Raw genomic sequence first — 19,781 nt, 5'->3', positions numbered from 1 at the left:
TGGTTCTCTATTACTTTGCATGATACCCTCATAAGCATTTCTTTACTCGAATCAAAATAATTTGACTAAGGGCAATATTCATTCATTTTTATATTGTCGTAAAGTGATTGTCTTAACGTATAAGAAAGTTAGTTTTGATAATTTTAAAATGAAATTCTATCCCATTTATTGACACGAATTAAATTGAATCCATTTTAAAAATTTGGGGATTGAGAACAAGACCATGTTCTTTTAGTTAAGTTCATCGAGAAAAGACTATTAGATCGAATCTAAGGTCTCGTCTCAATGTATTTAAATAATTGAACATCCTTATTCTCATTAAATGTTGGTAAAATAAATAATTAATTTTACTTGCTTGATGAATGCTTTTAATTTGTTTTATTTTTGCATGTATTTTTCCATGGGATTTCAAAATAAATAACACTCGAATTAATATTGAAAATAGTAATATCTTTTCATTTCGGTTGGAGAAATCAATGATTGCTTAAAGGTATGAGAGGTCTATTATTCTCGATTGAAAATAATTAGATATTATGGTTTTCTCTCGAATTATTATTGAAAATAGTAATATCTTTTCATTTTGGTTGGAGTAATAAATGACTGCTTAAAGGCATGAGAGGTCATTTATTCTCGATTGGAAATAATTATATATTATGGTTTTCTCTCGAATCAATATTGAATTTTAAGAAGAAATAGTGATATATATTCATTTCGATTGGAGTAATAAATGACTGCTTTAAGGTATGAGAGATCATTTTACTCGATTAGAAATAATCATATATTATCGTTTTCTCTCGAATCAATATTGAATTTTTAAGATGAAATAGTTATATCTCTTCATTTCGATCGGAGAAATAAATGACTGGTTTAAGGCATGAGAGGTCATTTATTCTCAATTGGAAATAATTAGATTTTATCGTTTTCGTTCTTAAAATTATTTTGTGTTGTTATTTTGAATTAATATTGAACTTTAGGATGTAATTATAATATTTTTTTCGGTTGGAGTAAGAATCGACTGGTTTAAGACATGAGAGGTCGATTCTTCTCGATAGGAAATAATTAAATATTATTGTGTTTCGTCCTAAAATCCAAAGAATATTACTTATATGGGATCTTAATTTAAATTTGACTTGAATTCTTAAATGTTATTGCAAAGACAACTAATTAATCAACTAGGTACCGATTTAGGGCGTTGTGGGGATGCTAATCCTTCCCCCACACCTAACTGACTCCCGAACTCAACTTTTTGGTAACTCAGACCGCAAATTTGTTGTTTTAATTAAAATTTATATTTTTTAAAATGAAAAATACTATTTAGGTGACCAATCACACTCTAATCAAAGATTGATTGCGACTCCTCGAATCACCTTTTATTATTATGTCATCACCTGATTAGAGGTTGTTAAATTTTAATCTAATTAATTTAATATATTTTTTAATCCAATATTTGATAACACGTGTCACATTCTAAATTCAACAGAAAATATAATGAGGTTTAACGCCTGAGGAAATCAAACCCAAGTATCAAGGGTGACCTTTGCGTGCTTCAACCACTGAGCCATTGAGCCACTTCCCATGTTTCTTAATGAGTTAATACGTGTATTATATAATCTGTTCAAGTTAAAAGAAAAAAAGCTAAAATTATATGGATTGGATTCAAACACAATACCCTATTGGAGATCAAACAAACCTTAACCTATAGGCTAAATCTAATATTTGGGATACAATTACAACATTTCATATACATTATATATTATAGTTTAATAATAGAAAAAAATAAAAATGGATAAGTGAAGACTTAAATCTAGACCAATTGAGAATATGATAGCAGTTAATCATTAAAATAAATCTAATAAATTATTTGTAATTGATTTAAAATTTTAATATTTTTAAAATTAAATTTACTTTTTTTCATATTTTTTAATGATTATATATATATGAAATTATATTTAAAATTAAATTTAAAATTTATTTAACATACCCAAACTCATGAGCACAATTTAAAATCTAAATATAGATTTTTATTTTAAAATTTAAAATTTTTTATTATTAAAATTTTAAATTATTTTTTAATGATTTCATATATATATATATATATATATAATCATTAAAAAACAAATAAAAATAGTTTAAAAATATGAAAATCTTATAACAATTATAAATAATCTTTAGATTTATTTTAGTCTTTAATTACTCTCATATTCTTGGTTGGCATAGGTTTAAATCCTCAATTATCCATAAATTTATTTGAAAAATTATACTATTACCCTCAAGTCGAATCAGGTCAAAGTTTTTTTACCCTCTACCCAAACCCAACCCGACCTCATTCCTTTATCAAATATGACCCGACTCAACCTAAAATTGATTTTTTTATAAAAAAATCCTATTAGATAAATCATATTGAATTCCGTTGATTTCGAATTAAATTACCACCTCTAAATAAAATTATCTCGTATAGATTAGGCATGATGAAATTTATTCCAAAAGGTTATCATAGGAAAAAGATCATCATGTTAAATGTTGTTACTAATCAGTTCATTGGGCCGGCTCTTTTTTGTAATATATGTTGAATTATTTTCTAATTGATTTTGTTCTTGTGTTCTTCAAAATTTTCTTAAAAAACAAGACTCCCTCTTTTTATAAATAAAAGGAAAATGGCTAATTAAAAAAAACAAATATCAAGCCCCCACACACTAGCAATTTGGCATTAAAAATTCATGAGTTATTTGTTTAAAATTAAAACTTCAGTAAAAATGACAGCGAAAGCAATCGTAAAAATAAGAGAGCGAAAAACTATGGAAAGTCTTTTGTTTCATAACCACTCTATCCTATCATTTATTAATCGATTAATTTGGGTGATCATCTAAACCTAATTTAAGATTTAATATAAATTAAATTGGGTAAAGTACACTAATGGTCCCCCAACTATAGGATATTTCTTTATTAAGTCCATCGACTATTAAAAGTTATAAAATGATCATTTGGCTATAAGGCATTGCTTTTTTGAGTCCTCCGATCCGACTATTAAAATGTACAAAATGATCACTCAACTATTCATATGTTCCAAAATTTTCATTTTCCATTAAAAAATCAGAGACCGTCTGAGTTGGACGTTAACATGCTTACTGAGATATGATACAAATCTTATTCCGAATTTGTTTGAGCTGTATTTTGTGGACGAGTCTCTATTTACCAATGTTATCAAAACCGGACCGGACCAGTCGGTTCGACCGGTTGAACCGGGAACCAGTTGCCTGTCCGGTCCGATCAGCCTCCAAAACCAATTTTGCAATGAACCGTTAAAGAACCGGTAAAACCGACGGTTCTGTTTTTTTAAATTAAACCAAACGACGTCGTTTGTTATGCTTTTTTTCAACCCCAATTTTATTTTAATTATATAATTATCATCAAAAAAACAATGAAGGTTAATATTTGTTTGTTTATTTTAGTTATATAATTATATTATTATTTAATATGTTTTACATTTTTACTTTTAATTGTTAAGTATTGTTTAAGAATTTAAATTTAACTTTGTACTTATTTATCATATTGCTGGGTGATGAAGATCTTGATGATGTGGACTTTCAAGTTTAAAGTGGTGATGGCGGTGGTAGTTCAACTAATGAAGAAGTTTTTCCCAATATTTTGAAATTTGAGGGAATCAATTTCAATGAATATTATGATGATTGATATTTGTATCAAATATGTACTTTTTTATTTAGTTGTTGATGAATTTCATTAGGTATTGACCTTAAATATTATGTTGTAGTTGATTTGAATCATTTTGTTTCACTTGATATTATGGTATTTAACTTATATATGTTATAACTTGTGATATTTCTATAACGTTTAATATTGTGAACTTAAAAAGAGTGTTATATATATATATTATAATATTGCTTTGACTATTATGTAAAATTTAAAAAAAATATTATTTTATATAAATTGGTTCAACAGCAGTTTAACCCGGTTGAACCAGTGAACCAGTACCTTCATCGGTTTAAGGTCCGGTCCGGTTTTAAAAACATTGCTATTTACATTACATTATCAAGTCAATTCTTGAATTATTATGTTGTTGAGTCAGTACTTAAAAGAAACGGTGGTGCCAATCGACATAATTAAAATATGATTTTATCATATCTCGGTCAGCATGTTAACGCTCAAATCAGACATCCGTCAAATTTTTAACGGAAAAGGACGAGTTTGGAACATTTGAATAGTCATGTGACTATTTTCTAACTTTTAATAGTCAGATAACTTGATGAAGCAATATCATATAGTCGGGGGACCACTTTTGTAATTTACCCATTAAATTTTCTTTAAAAAAACTTAATTTATCATTAACTAAAAATTAGGGTATTTCGGTTATTTTTATAATTATTTGTTCACCTTTTTCATAAGTAATTGACTTCTTTCGATCTATCTACTTGTATTTCTACTTTTATTTTTTTTTCCAGCAAAATAAAATTTTGATAACAATCTAAAGTTTGGTTTTATATTTGTAAACATGAAATAATAGAGGATAAATTCCATGACAATTTTTGCTGGTCAGTTCTGTGGGCTGTTCAATAAAGACATGATTGAAGATCAAGTCCAAATAGCCCACTATTCCAATAAGCTTCTCTATAACTGATCCAAATTCCTCTTCGCTTATTTACGTAGATATTGAACTAAATTTTAATTGACCATTAACATTAATTCTGACTTAATTTATTGGTTCCACATTATTTAATAATTATGTTTATAGAATTAGTAAAATATCTTTAGGAGTGAATTCAAAATGTCATTGTGGTTATAAGTATTTAAAGAGTAACTGTGTCATATGTCCCTTGACTGTAACTCTCATTTTAAATTGCTCCTTAAACATTTGAATATTCTAAATTTTATCTTCAAATTATGACTCTTATTTTAAATTAGTCCTTAAACTTTTGAACATTCCAATTTCATCCCTAAACTATGACATTCTTTCTAAATTGATTTCTAAACTTTTGAATCTTCCAATTTCATCCCTAAATTCATCCAAATATATAATTAGTTTTAACCATAGTTTAACCTAAATTTTGTTTTTTTCAAACATATAATAATATAACTTGACCTAACGATTTTATTAATAAGGGATGTAATTATTATATACATATAGTTTGGGATAACATTGGAATGTTCAAAAAGTTTATGGACCAATTTTGAATAAAGGTCGTACTTTGGGAATGAAATTGAAATATTCAAAAGTTTTAGGATTAATTTAGAATGATAATCACAATTTAGAGAAAAATTGACATATTTAAAATTTTAAGGACCAATTTAAAATAAATGCCATACTTTGAGGACATGTGATGTAATTAACGCATATTTAAAATAATTAAAAACTTTTATTTTAATTTTTATTCAAAACAAAAAATATCCTAAATTACAATAAAGATTTACAATCATAATCATAAATTAAACACATAATTAGGATAGTTTCTTATAATCATTAAAATAAAACTAACAACATAAGATCACATAAGGACCATACAAGGAAAGATTAAAATATAATCAAGAAAAAACCGAACAAAGATATATACAAACATATCTGATCGTATCGGTAAACGAACCATAAAAGGGGATCAAGTTACTGAAAGACTACCGACAAATTGCAAATCAGACTCAAGAGACATGAAAAGCTATCCATGAACGCATAACGGATATTCAAATTCAATTTGAGGATCCAAAGCAGGGAAGATCAACAATATAATAGATAAGCATTATCTTGATCAGTAGTGGTGATGTCTAATCAACTCTTAGAAAATGATAAATAAATAAAACAGCCAAACATAAAAAAAAATGACAAAGGACAAAAGAAAACATGTCAAATGATAGAAAAAACATGTCATAAAGGTAGAGGAAAACGTGTCATAAAGGCAGACTTATTGAAAATAAAAAATAAGAGAAAATAAAATGACAATAAAAAACATCGACGGTCGACAACCAACGTTAAAGTTGGTGCCGCCGCCTATCAACAAAGACAAAAATAACGTGCATTTGATATATTAACCATTAGTGGCATCAGTAAGTAAAACATGTGAAAGACAATATGGAGAGTCATAACTATAAAACATAGGCATAGAAATATTTAAAGCATAATTAGCTAAATTGTGTGCAGCCCAGTTTGTAATACGACGGATGCCATTGACTTGAAAACCAGCATAATCCCGGAGTAGTTGTCGAGCTTCTGCAAGGTGATACCCAACCGTAGACATATCCAATTGTGAGGAAGTCAATTGTCGAAATATGTTCTGGGCGTCACTTTCAATCAGAATTTGTGAACAAGACAGCTCAATAGCAAGACGTATTTTATATGTGAGTGCTTTGGCTTCAGCAATCCCAACATACGAACAACCAGGAAGAGGAACAGCCTGACAAGAGACCACAAGAGATACCTGCCGTTGAGTGCAGCTCATCTAGAAGAGGACAAACAGGTCGCATCGACATTAATCTTGATTATATCCAATAGAGGTTTACGCAAAATTGTTGAAGAGATACCTTCCGTTGATAAAGCAGATCATGATAAACCAGAAGCTGCATCAAAAGCTGAAAGAGCCGCCTTGCCGGAACATACTATTAACCAACCAAGAGTTAAACGGCCCTCCTATTCATTCCTTCGATTCCAAATGTAATACAAGACAACCAGTAGCAAACGGAAGTCATCGACACTAAGAATAAATTGCAGTGAGTGAAGTCATTCACCTATGGAATTGAATGGAGTAAAAATCGTAGGGTGAGTGAAGCCAGTTGCCCTCAGAATTTGTGTTGAATCATCCACTTAGCGCACGGTGACAAGTCTCAGGAAACTGTTCACAGAGAGGACAACCCATTGGATAAACCAGCTAGCTGAAGTCGACGACCAACCGGTAAAGCTTCATGAGCCAGCCTCCATCCGAATATCCTATTTTTTGGGGGAACGGATAGAAGAGACAAAAATAGCCTTTGGAAACGCTGGCGCCGAAGCACGTAAAAGTAGCCTGATCGAACTGAATATACACCCGACGAATGGCCACTCCAAATAAAGACACCATCCACTGTAGGAGCAATAGGACAAGATAATATTGAATCAGCATCAACAGAAGAAAAAATTAATTTCACTAAAGGTTCATTCCAACGTGCTTGATTCGGTACCATAAACTCCCCACAACGGACGGGGTTCGTATCATTATCATTATAACGCTCTGTCAACCCAACATGAGAGGAACCACCCCATCGATAGGAAAACAGGTAAGTCTTGCTATTCACGCCCACTCACCAATGGAAACCATCACAAAACGTCAAGATTGCCTTATGGATACCTCGCCAAGCATAGGAAGGTCACAACCCAATTCGAGCTTCAAAAGGATTGCCATTGGGAAAATACTTAGCCGACAAAATACGGGCCAGTAGACAAGAAGGATGATGGTGACATCTCCAAACCTGCTTGCCAAGTAGAGCTAGATTAAACTGGTGGAGATCTCAAAACCCAAGGCCCCCAAGACGCTTAGTCTGACATATTGTTTCCCATGCTAATAAGGACCATCCCCGACTTCTTGGGCTACCCTTCCACCAATATGAACGCAAGATGCCCTCCATATCTGAAATGAGACCAGTCAAAAGGCGATAACAGCTCATAGTGTAAGTCAGAATTGCCTGACCCACTGCTTGAATATACACTGCTCGTCCTCCACAAGAGTTGAGGTTTTTTGTTCAACCCCGAACTCGTCGCAACAATCTATCCCGTAAAAAACAAAATGCTGCATTTTTGTTACGACCAATAACAAAGGTGAGCCCAAATACATAGAGGGCTCCTCTAGCACAGTAACATCCAAAATGGCACTCAAAGTGATCCGCAGTTGAGGAGGAGGGTGATTGCCGAAAAACACACTGGATTTTGCAAAGTTGACATGTTGACTGAAGGCAGCAGTATATACATTGAGAATGTTTCGTATTCTTGAAAATTCGGTTGTTAAATTTTGTAAAATAAGAAACTATCATCTGCATAAAATAAATGGGTAATGCGAGTGGCTGAACGAAAAATCCGAAGCCCCCCGAAGTCGGTGAGTTCGCTGTTCATTTTGTAGGAACAAGGAGAGGCCTTGTGCGCACAATAAAGCAAAAAGGGAGATAGAGGATCCTTTTGTCGAAGACCACGTTTTGGTCGAAATCGTTTCAAGAGGCAGTCATTCACTCCAACACAATAATTGACCGAGGTGACGCATGACATAATGAGAGAAACCCAAGCCGGTGCAAAACCCAAACGAAGCATCATATCTTAAAGGAATGAACATTCAACACGGTCATATGCCTTTTTCCATATCAAGTTTCAAAGCAACACCACGACTAACATCTAGCGGAGCAAAATTGAGGTAATTAAATAACTCATGAGCAATCAAAACATTGTCAGAGATCAATCGTCATGGCACAAAAGTCGCTTGATTTTCATCAATGCAAGAAGGGAGAACCTGTCGAAGTCTATTATAACCAAGACTTTGGATATGATCTTGTACATAACAGTACATAGGGCAATAGGACGAAATTGTCTCAAAATATCAGGAGTAGTCACCTTCGGAATTAAAACCAATACCGTTTCATTAACTATTTCCACGGAAGATCGGCCAGCCAGAAGATCAAGACAAAGTGTGAGGACATCATCACCAACCAAAGGCCAAAAGGTGCGAATAAAACTACCTGGTAATCCATCAATTCCAGGTGCTTTATGCGGTTGAATTGTGAGAAAAGTCGCATTCACCTCGTCGAGAGTAAAATCTGTCGTTAACATATCATTCATCTCAACAGAAATAACAGGAGTAACCGTATCCAAGAGCTCTGAAGATTTGTTAGGTATGGCTCATAAATATACCAGTAAAGAGGACAGGAGATGGAGCGGAGTGAGTGAAGCGAACATCAACTGTTCTTACAAAGAAAGTCTCGTTGTGGGGTTCGAATTATGTGGGTTGGGGGTGCGGGCTGCGCCCCGCGTACGGTACAGGGTTAATTTTGTAATTATGTACCAGGGTTTTCTATTAAATATAGATGTAACCTAGACCTAAAATATCATTGAATAAACTTCTAGCGCCGCCTAGGCACCGAGGACGTAAGCACATTGCCGAACCTCGTAAAATTCTCGTGTTCTTTTGTTTTCTTTACCCGTTTTCGTCAACAATTGGTATCAGATGTCAGGAGCAAAATTCGAAGTCGCGAAATTCGATGGTCAGGGTAACTTCGGATTATGGCAAACGAGGGTGAAGGATCTATTGGCGCAGCAAGGGATCTTGAAGGCTTTGCGATCTACAAAGCCGACGTCGATGGATGAGGAAGATTGGGAAGAATTGCAGCAGCGAGCGGCAGGAACCATACGATTATGCTTGGCGGACGAGGTCATGTATCATGTCATGCATCTATCGTCTCCAGACGAAATTTGGAGGAAGTTGGAAAGTCAGTTTATGTCCAAATCCTTAACGACAAAACTGTATCTGAAGCAGCGGTTGTATGGGCTGAAGATGCATGACGATCACGATTTGGCGCAACACGTGAATGTCTTCAATCAAATCGTTTCTGATCTGGCTCGGCTTGATGTGAAAATTGAGGATGAAGACAGAGCGATTCTGTTGTGTTCGTTGCCTCCCTCTTACGAACACATGGTGACTACTCTTACATATGGGAAAGAGACTATCAATGTTGAGGAGATTACTGCAGCCTTGTTGGCTCACAACCAGCGGAAGCAGAATGCAGGGGAAAGCTCTCAAGCCGATAGCTTATATGTCAAGGGTAATCGAGATCGTGGACGGAAGCCAGAGAAGGCAGGGTCCGGGAAGCGGAATTCCAGATCCAAATCCAGGGATAAGAAGACGATTCACTGTTACAAGTGCAAGGAGGCGGGACATATGAAGCGAGACTGTCCGAAGTTGAAAAAGCAGACTGATGAGAAGCGTGATGGCTCATCCAAGTCTGTGAACGTGGTCGAGGATGATAATTCTGATTGCAGTGAGGGTGATATGCTTTCTATTTCAACGACACAATTGACGGATGCTTGGATTCTTGATTCTGGATGTTCTTATCACATCACGCCAAATAGGGAATGGTTTTCGACATACAGGTTAATTGGTTCGGTTTATTTGGGTGATGATCGATGTTGCATATTGTTGGTATTGGTGATGTCAGAATTAAGATGCACGATGGCTCCGTTCGGACGTTGAGTGGTGTTCGATATCCCAGACTTGAAGAAGAATTTGATTTCCTTGAGCACTTTGCACAAGAATGGTTTTCCTAAGGCTGACGGATAGGGAAACCATTCGGATTGTTAAAGGAGCATTGACTGTGATGAAAGGCAAGATGACTGCAGGGAATATCTACATTGTTAGGGAGTACCGTTGCAGGTGGAGTTCACTCTGTTGAGTCCTGTGATGATACGACAAAATTGTGGCATATGCGCCTTGCTCTCTTAGTGAACGTGGTATGGCAGAATTACACAAGAGAAACTTGTTGCATGGTGTCAAAGCTGTAAGCTCGACTTTTGCAAGTATTGTGTTCTTGGTAAACAGACTAAAGTCCGTTTCAAGACTGCGAAGCACACAACTCAAGGGATTCTTGATTATGTGCATTCTGATGTATGGGGGCCTTCCACGATCGTCTTTGGGTGGATCTAGGTACTATGTTACTTTTATTGATGATTTTTCACGGAAAGTTTGGGTATTTTTGAAACAGAAATCTGAAGTTTTTGAGATGTTCAAGCTGTGGAAAGCTGAGGTAGAAAACCAAACAAGACGAAAAATCAAGTGTTTGCGGTCTGACAATGGTACGGAGTACACAGATTCACAGTTCCTACAATTCTGTAAGGAGCATGGGATTCAGAGGCATTTTATAGTGCGCAAGACACCACAACAGAATGGTGTTGCGGAACGAATGAACAGGTCGTTGAATGAAAGAGCCAGATGTTGCGGTTGAATGCGGGGCTTCCCAAACACTTCTGGGCTGAGGCTGTTAACATGGCGTGTTACCTTATCAACAGATCGCCAAGGGCATCGCTGGCTGGGAAAGTTGCAGAAGAGTAGGACTGGTCATGATGTTAGTTTTGATAACTTACGGATTTTTGGTTGTCCTGCTTATGCATGTACCTGCTGATGAGAGATCCAAACTTGATGCAAATCGAAGGAGTGCATTTTTCTTGGTTACAGAAGGTGTCAAAGGATTCAAGTTCTGGGATCCAGTTGCGAAGAAAGTTGTGATTAGTGATGTCGTTTTTGATGAACAATCCATGTTGCAGAAGAAGCAAGACACGACAGTGGTGGATTTCGAGCAGTTTCCAGTTGAGAAACCAGAAACTTCTCAACCGACTTCTGTGGTTCCACTACGGATGATTTACAGGATTATAGTCTCGCCAGAGACAGGTGAGACGGACGAATATAAAGCCTCCGAACAGATTGGGTTTGAAGACTTGGTATCTTTGCACTTATTTTAGCAGTGATGATCCGGTTACTTTTCATGATGCAGTTACTAGTCAAGAAAATGACAAGTGGATGGCAGCCATGGTTGAGGATGGAGCTTTGAATCACAATCGCACATGGGAGTTAGTTCCCCTTCCTGATGGTAAAAGCCGATTGGTTGCAAATGGGTGTATAAGAAGAAACCATTAGTAACAGAAAAGAGGGGGAGAAGTTCAAGGCTCGTTTGGTAGCGAAGGGTTTTTCACAGCATAAAGGAGTTGATTATGATGAAATCTTTTCTCCTGTGGTCAGGCACACTTCAATCCGAGCAGTACTTGCATTGGGCTAGTTGGGATTGCATTTAGAGCAAATGGATGTTAAAACTGCTTTTTTGCATGGTGATTTAGAGGAGCAATCTACATGCGGCAACCTGAAGGTTCACTCAACCTGGAAACGAGCATTTAGTTTGCAGATTGAAGAAATCTTTGTACGGGTTGAAACAGTCTCCGAGACAGTGTATAAACGGTTTGACTCCTATATGATCAAGATTGGCTACAACGATGTGAGTATGATTGTTGTCTATGTTAAGAGCCTTGATTGGGTTCTTTTATTTTTCTATTACTGTATTTTGATGATATGTTGATTGCTGCGAAGAACATGGATGATGTTATCGGTTTGAAAACTTTATTGAGTCAGGAATTTGATATGAAAGATTTAGGTGCTGCAAAGAAAATTCTTGGAATGGAAATTTGCAGGAACAGAGACTCAAGGAAACTGCGGCTATCTCAACGGGGTTATGTTGAGAAAATGCTAAGGTTTTGCGATGCAGCGCAAAACCAGTTAGCACTCCATTGGCGAATCACTTTAAGCTCTCATCAGAACAGTGCCCCAAGACAGATAAGGAAGCTGAAGATGGCAAAGGTTCCGTATTCTAATGCTGTTGGCTGCTTGATGTTGCGATGGTATGTACTCGTCCTGATTTAGCTCATGCTGTTAGTCAAGTTTGTAAGTACATGTCTAAACCTGGTAAACATTGGGAAGCATCAAGTGGATCTTTCGGTACTTAAAGGGTACTGTGGGACATGGAATTGTTTTTGGAGTCAGCGGATAATCCTTGGTTGTAGGATATGTGGATTCAGACTATGCAGGTGACTTGGATAATAGAAGATCTACGACAGGGTATGTCTTTACTCTTGGTGGAGAGCCTATTTGTTGGAATCTACTGTTCAACTCTATTGTGGCTCTATCTACAACTGAAGCTGAGTACATGGCAGCGGCTGAAGCTGCAAAAGAAGCTTATGGCTTACTGGTTTAGTGAAGGATTGGGTGTTCAACAAGGTGGAGTTCAGTTGCTTTGTGATAATCAAAGTGCTATTCACTTGGCTAAGAATCAGGTGTATCGTGCTAGAACTAAACATATTGATATAAGGTTCCACAAGATCAGAGAGTTGGTTGCAATCTGGAGAGGTTTTGTTTCAGAAGGTACATACGGATGAAATGCCGCTGATATGTTCACTAAGCCAGTTACGACAGACAAGTTCAAGCATTGCTTGGACTTGTTGAATGTTTCGAGTTGTTAAAGAATCAAGGTAACCCAACCCACATTGAATTTTCAAGAGGCAGGATATTCGCCAAGGTGGAGATTTGTTAGGTATGGCTCATAAATACCAGTAAAGAGGACAGGAGATGGAGCGAGTGAGTGAAGCGAACATCACTGTTCTTACAAAGAAAGTCTCGTTTGGGGTTACGAATTATGTGGGTTGGGGTGCGGGGGCTGCGCCCCCGCGTACGGTACAAGGTTTTTTTGTAATTATACCAGGGTTTTCTATTATAAATAGAGATGTAACCTAGACCTAAAATATCATTGAATAAAAACTTCTAGCGTCGCCTAGGCACCGAGGACGTAAGCACATTGCCAAACCTCGTAAAATTCTCGTGTTCTTTTGTTTTCTTTACCCGTTTTCGTCAACAATGGAGTGGGAGAAGAGGACTGGTATGCTGATTTGAAATGAGGGTGTACCTCTTCCAAAATAGACTCTAAATCAGTAACCTAAGACCCATCGGAGCAGATTAAACCACGAATCATATTTTTTCGACGATGTCCCGAAGCTCGTGCATGGAGATAAGCAGAATTAGAATCCCCATGCGCGAGCCATTGCACCCTCGAACGTTGCTTCCAAAATATTTCCTCCCTAGCCATCGGATGCATCAAATCCTCTCGAAGCTGACTAAATTCACCACCATCAGCAGTATTCATTGGTTGCTGGAGCAGGTTATTAAGACTATTACATAGAGCATGGATTGAATCTTGGCTCTCCCTGCAGCGTTCTTGTTGCCAACCATGTAGATGTATGGCCACTGAATGAATTTTGTCTAACGTGGAGCCCGAAGAAGAGCCCCAAGCAGCGTGCATCCGTTGAATACAATCAGGATCTTTCTACCAGCATTTTTCAAAATAGAAATAATTGTTAAGTATAGATGAGGTTCAACTAGGTGCAGTGCTCGGGTGTTTGTAACTGGAGTAGTTCTTGATGTTAGTTAGCAGTTGAGGTTGTTAGTTTGTTACTTGATATTGTTAGTGTAGTTAGTAGCAATTAGCTTAGTATAGTAAGCTTTATAAAGCTGCATGCAAACTCTTGTAAATACATGCTTAGCATTGTAAGCTGTATAAAGCTGCATGCAAACTCTTGTATATACATGCTTGTATATACTTACTGAAAGTTTACAAAGTTGTTGATTTCTCAACATGGTATCAATCGCCAAAGATCCTGGTGACCTTTCTTGTACTTTTTCTGCTTGACCATGTCGTTTTTTGAAGTGTTTTCCTCCTCCAACAGAATCAAGATGTTTACAAACAAAAAGATTAATGTGGTGCTCGATGAAATAAATTTTTTTGCTGCGGAAACAACAATTACTACTAACCGTTCGTAGTCATCATCTTGAACTAATGCTTACTAGTGCGATGAAACCTCCACCTGAGTTGATTACTGATGAAAATGGTGCAATGATCCCGAATGAAGATTATTAAGACTTTGTGGCCCAAGACCGTACATAGGCTTCTTGGTTGTTGTCAACTATTAGCAATCATTTGCTTTCTCAGTTTGTTAAAGCAGAGATTGCTTATACAGTCTGGAATACTGTGTTACAATTCTTTACCACCAGACCATTGATAGCAGTTATGAATTTGCATTCCAAGCTGCAGTCTCTCAAGAAAGGTGAAGATAGTATGCGAGTGTATTTGTCTCGAGTCAAAGAAACGTGTGATGCTTTGGCATTTTGTGGCAGTGATGTTCCCACAGTTGGTCAGGTAACAAGTATTCTAAAAGGGTTACCTCAGGAGTATCAACCCTTCATGGAAGTGATCACTACCAATGGAGAGTCTTTGCCTTTAGAAAAAGTCTGTACAATTCTCATTGATGCTGTAACACAATTAGCAGGGTTTGCTGCTCAAGAATAGGTAGTCTTGGCAAGTGCGAATGTTGCTCGTGGATTCGAGCCTACTAAGGATGGCTCGCACTCATACTCGTATTATCATCGATTTTATCAGGCCACGTATTATGGTGGGAGATCTAATGGCAGGAGTGATCGTTGACGTGGATGGTTGTGAGTTCAATGTCGGTTGTGTGGGAAGCCAGTTCATCTTGTTGACCGATGATGGCATCGGTATGATGAGAATTTTCATATTGTATCTTCTAATAATAGTCAATCTCAGTTTATGAGTGACTCTGCCAGAGCTAATATTGTCTTTTATGATAATGCTGGTTGTGAATGTTGTTCGAGTAATTCTCGATTTTAGTCGGGGACAGAGGGTACTTCTCGTGAACATTTATCTTCTGGACCTGTTCAAGATGAATGGGTGATGGATTCGGGTGCCACTCATTATGTGACACCAAAGTTAGGTAATATCACTCATCGGGTAGAGCGTGGTGGCCCAGGTAAGCTTCTGGTTGGTGATGGTCTTTCTTTACATGTTAATATGATTGGTGATGCGACCCTATAAACATCAATCAGGTCGTTGTTGTTAAATGATCTGCTTCATGTACCTAGAATAACATATAATCTTCTATCGGTATCCAAGTTTTCTAGGGACAATGGAGTGTACTTTGAGTTTCATGCTTAGGGATGATGTGCTCGTGATGTTACTACTAAGGACGTTCTACTGCGTGGTCGTGTTGAGGGTGGTTTGTATATTTTCTCTGGAGATCAAGTTCCAGGTGCTTGTTGAAATACTGCTACTCATTCAGCTATTGCTGTAAATAATTTCAGACTTTGGCATCGTCGATTAGGACATGAAACGTATAGCACTGTTGTTCATGTTTGTAAAACACTTGATGTAATGCTTTCTAAGGATATGAATAACATGTGTGAAGCTTGTTGCATTGGTAAAACCATAAATTGCCTTTTGTTGATTATACTATTATTTATACTATATCGTTTCAGCTTGTGTTCACTGACATTTAGGGATCGACCCATGTAATGTGCAATGGTTATCATTACTATTTGTCATTTATAGATGCATATTCAAGGCATTTTTTGGTATACTGTCTAACATATAGGTCACAATTTATGGTTGTTTTAAAACAAGTTTACAAGATGGTGTTGACTCAGTTTGGTGGCCCAAGCTAAAATGCCTCTGCGTTTTTGGTATTATGCTACGGTCACTGCCATATACATCATAAATAGTTTTTTAAAAAAAGTGTTAGATGTTGTGTCTCTTCTTGAGAAGCTGTGGGGAAAGAAGCCTGAGTATGAATAGATGAGGGTGTTTGGATGTAAGTGTTATCCACATTTGAGAGTGTTTCAGAGGCACAAGCTGGACTTCAGGTCTCAGTCGTGCACATTTTTAGGGTACAGCCCACATCATAAGGGTTGTATGTGCCTAGCTACTGATGGAAGAGTTTATATATCTAGGCATGTAATCTTTGACGAGTCAGTTGAGCTTGTTGCATATGTTAGCAAATTACAAGCTGGTGGTGCTGCTATGGGTGTTGAGCCACTAACTGCTAGTTTGAGGAAGGACTTAGCTCATAAAGATATGACAATGATAGCTAAGAATGAGTTCTCAAATTTAAATATTGAGGTTGATCAGAATGGTGAAGCTAATAGTGGTAGTGTTGAGAAAGGTAGTGAAGTTCTAAGTGCACATGATGGTGTAGATTCAGAGGCAAGAAGTGTTGTTGAGACTACAGTGAATCATCATCCCATGCTCACGAGAAGTAAGTGTGGTGTTTTCAAGCCCAAAGTGTATTATGTTGCCTATGACACAATGAAGCATGTTAATGTGCATGAGGCTCTTCAGTCTCCACATTAGAGGAATGTTGTGCATGCAGAACTTAAAGCTTTAAGGGAAAATGGTACATGGTCACTTGTTCCATTACCTGAAGGAAGGTCAGTAGTGAGCTACAAGTGGTTGTTTAAGGTGAAAAAAATACAGATGGATCCATTAGTCGATATAAAACTCGACTTGTAGCAAGAGGGTATTCTCAGGTTCCAGGTTATGATTTCAATGAAATTTTTAGTCCTGTAGTGAATTCTTAATATAATATTTTCCTTGGCTGTAACAAGAGGTTGATAGTTGTGTCAGGTTGATGTAAACAATGCCTTCTTGTATGGAGACTTGCATGAAGATGTATTCATGCAGCAGCCACCTAGATTTGAGCAAAGGGCTCCTGATGGAAATGTGTTAGTGTGTAAACTTCAGAAGGCCTTGTATGGCTTTAGACAAGCACCGCGCAGATGGCATACAAAGTTAAACCAATGCTTGCTGCAAATAGGATTTAAAGAATCCAAGGCACATACTTCATTGTTTATACACTGTGTTCAAGGGATGTATGTGTATATGATGGTTTATGTCTATGATATAATGATAATAGGTGAGTCAAATGCATAGATTGAAGAAGTTGTGAAACTGTTGAGTGATGAATATGCTCTGAAGGATCTTGGAGAGCTTAGCTTCTTTCTTGGTATTGAGGTTAAACAATGTGGTGAGACATTGATTCTTAGTCAATGCAAGTTTGTTTTGGAATTGTTAATGAATACTAAGATGCATAATGCAGGAGTTGTGTCTACTCCTATGCTCGTAACATCGAGACTTACACAGGATACTGGTGAATTGATGCCTGATGCATATGAATATTGTAGTATGGTAGGTGCACTTCTATATGCTTGTTATACGCGTGTCCAGATATTCGTTTAGTGTTAATAAGGTGGAACAATACATGCATGCACCAAGACAGGAGCATTTTGTAGTTGTTAAACGAATTTTAAGATACTTGGTGGGTACACTTAACCATCTTGATCTACCATGGAGGCTGAATATAGGAGTGTTGCTGATCTTACTGCTGAAATAACATGGGTGAATGCACTGCTTGCAGATATGGGAGTACAGTAGTTGAAGACTCATGTAGTTTGGTGTGACAATAATAGTACAGTTGTCATAACTGTAAATCTAGTGTATCATTCTAAAACAAAACATGTGGAGCTTGATGTTCAATTTGTACGAGAGAAAGTTACAGCCAAACATGTGTTAGTGAACTATGTTCCTGCTAGTCATCAAGTAGTTGATGGCTTGACCAAGCCTTTGTCAACAACACAGTTTGAACTATTTTGTGCAAAGCTTAATGTTCAATCGTTTCTTGGGGGAGAAGAAAAAAGTAGGGAGAATGTTAAGTATAGCTGAGGTTCAGCTAGGTACAATGCTCGGGTGGTTGTAACTAGAGTAGTTCTTGATGTTAGTTACCAGTTGAGGTTGTTAGTTTGTTACTTGATATTGTTAGTGTAGTTAGCAGCATTTAGCTTAGCATTGTACGATGTATAAAGCTGCATGCAAACTCTTGTAAATACATGCTTGTATATACTTACTTAAAGTTTACAAAGTTGTTGATTTCTCAACACTAATCATCCCGGCTATTATGAGACGGTGGTAATCTGAGGCATGTATCTAAAACAACATGACAATGGTTCAAAACAGACATAAATTGACTAGTTACAGAACAATGTGGATAACGAGATCGCCAAGCAGTAGAACCAATAAACCGATCAAGTCTCTCACAAATAGTTGTCGCAGGGAAGCCACTACGATACCATGTAAACCAACCTCAACTTGGGCGAATATCCCACAAGTTATTCCTATCAAGACTGTAACTCCCCTGAAACCGGTCTAGTAATTGTTTGACTTCTGATGATCGGAAATTATTTTACTATATTCAAAATTTGTCCTTTGAACCATTAAGTATAATATATGGGTAAACCTTAAAGCAATGGTTAATTTTGAATTCTCATGAAAAATGACCAAAATGCAAGAATTGATATATGTATATCTTGGAATGTAAGTCAAATATAAAGACCTATTCATTTGCATTTTTTGTTCAAGGACCAAGGCCTTAATTTACCCAAATCCAAAAGATGTTATTTTATCTCATCAGGTGTCATTTGATGCTATTTTGGAGTGGAATTTTGATTTAAAAAAATAGAAAATTGTTACATTCTAGGTGTGTTTCATTTCTAAGGCATGGGGGACAGAGAAAATTCTTTTACTTCATATTCTTTCTTACTATTTACACCATTAAATAACCACTTTAAGCATTCATATCTTTCCAAGACAAATCCTCTCAATCTAGCCATTAGAATTTAATTTCAATCACATATTTGATAAGCTCTTGCTTCTATCTTTCATTTGGCACCAATTTTGTTAAGTTTAGAGCCTATGTGTTCTTGATCTATGAACCCTAAATATAAGGGTTTATTTAATTTAGAGTCCTTAATTATAATCTAAGTGAATCCAAGTTTCATGGTAATTTTTCTATGATTTTTGGGGTTTTGTAACATCAAAGCCTAATTCATTAAAGTTAAGGTTCCTATGTACTTTTTTTTACAAGTATGATAGTTCGTATTATTGTTACTTGAATTGATAAATCATATTTTTGTTTTCATGTGTCCAAGAATCGATTGAAGGAGCCTCCAGTCAAAAAGGAAAATCAAAGGTCTCGGGTAGTGGAATTGTAATTCATGAAACTCTGTGAATTAGGGGTAATCAGTGAGTGTAGTTGCATTATGGGTGACTCGATGTCACTTTAAGTTAATTTCGATAACCATTTTAACTTGTGAATTCATATGGTATGTTTTGTGATCATATAGAGCAATGATTGGCAATGAAAATATTAAGGTAAAGTATGGTAAGTATATGTGAGTATTTCATGGTATGTTTTGTGATGATATATTATGGTATGTTAATTGTTCTTTGACATGCTTAAAAAACACATGTAAAATTAAAAATTAATCTTCTATGTAAGTTGTAAGTATGAAATCAAGGAAAAATGTGATACGAAATTATGTTTAAAAACAAGTTATGTA

The sequence above is a fragment of the Hibiscus syriacus genome, unplaced genomic scaffold, assembly GCF_006381635.1.
Source record: "Hibiscus syriacus cultivar Baekdansim isolate YM2019G1 unplaced genomic scaffold, ASM638163v2 tig00117034_pilon, whole genome shotgun sequence".
Taxonomy (NCBI): Eukaryota; Viridiplantae; Streptophyta; class Magnoliopsida; order Malvales; family Malvaceae; genus Hibiscus; species Hibiscus syriacus.
This window is presented reverse-complemented; position numbering follows the sequence as displayed.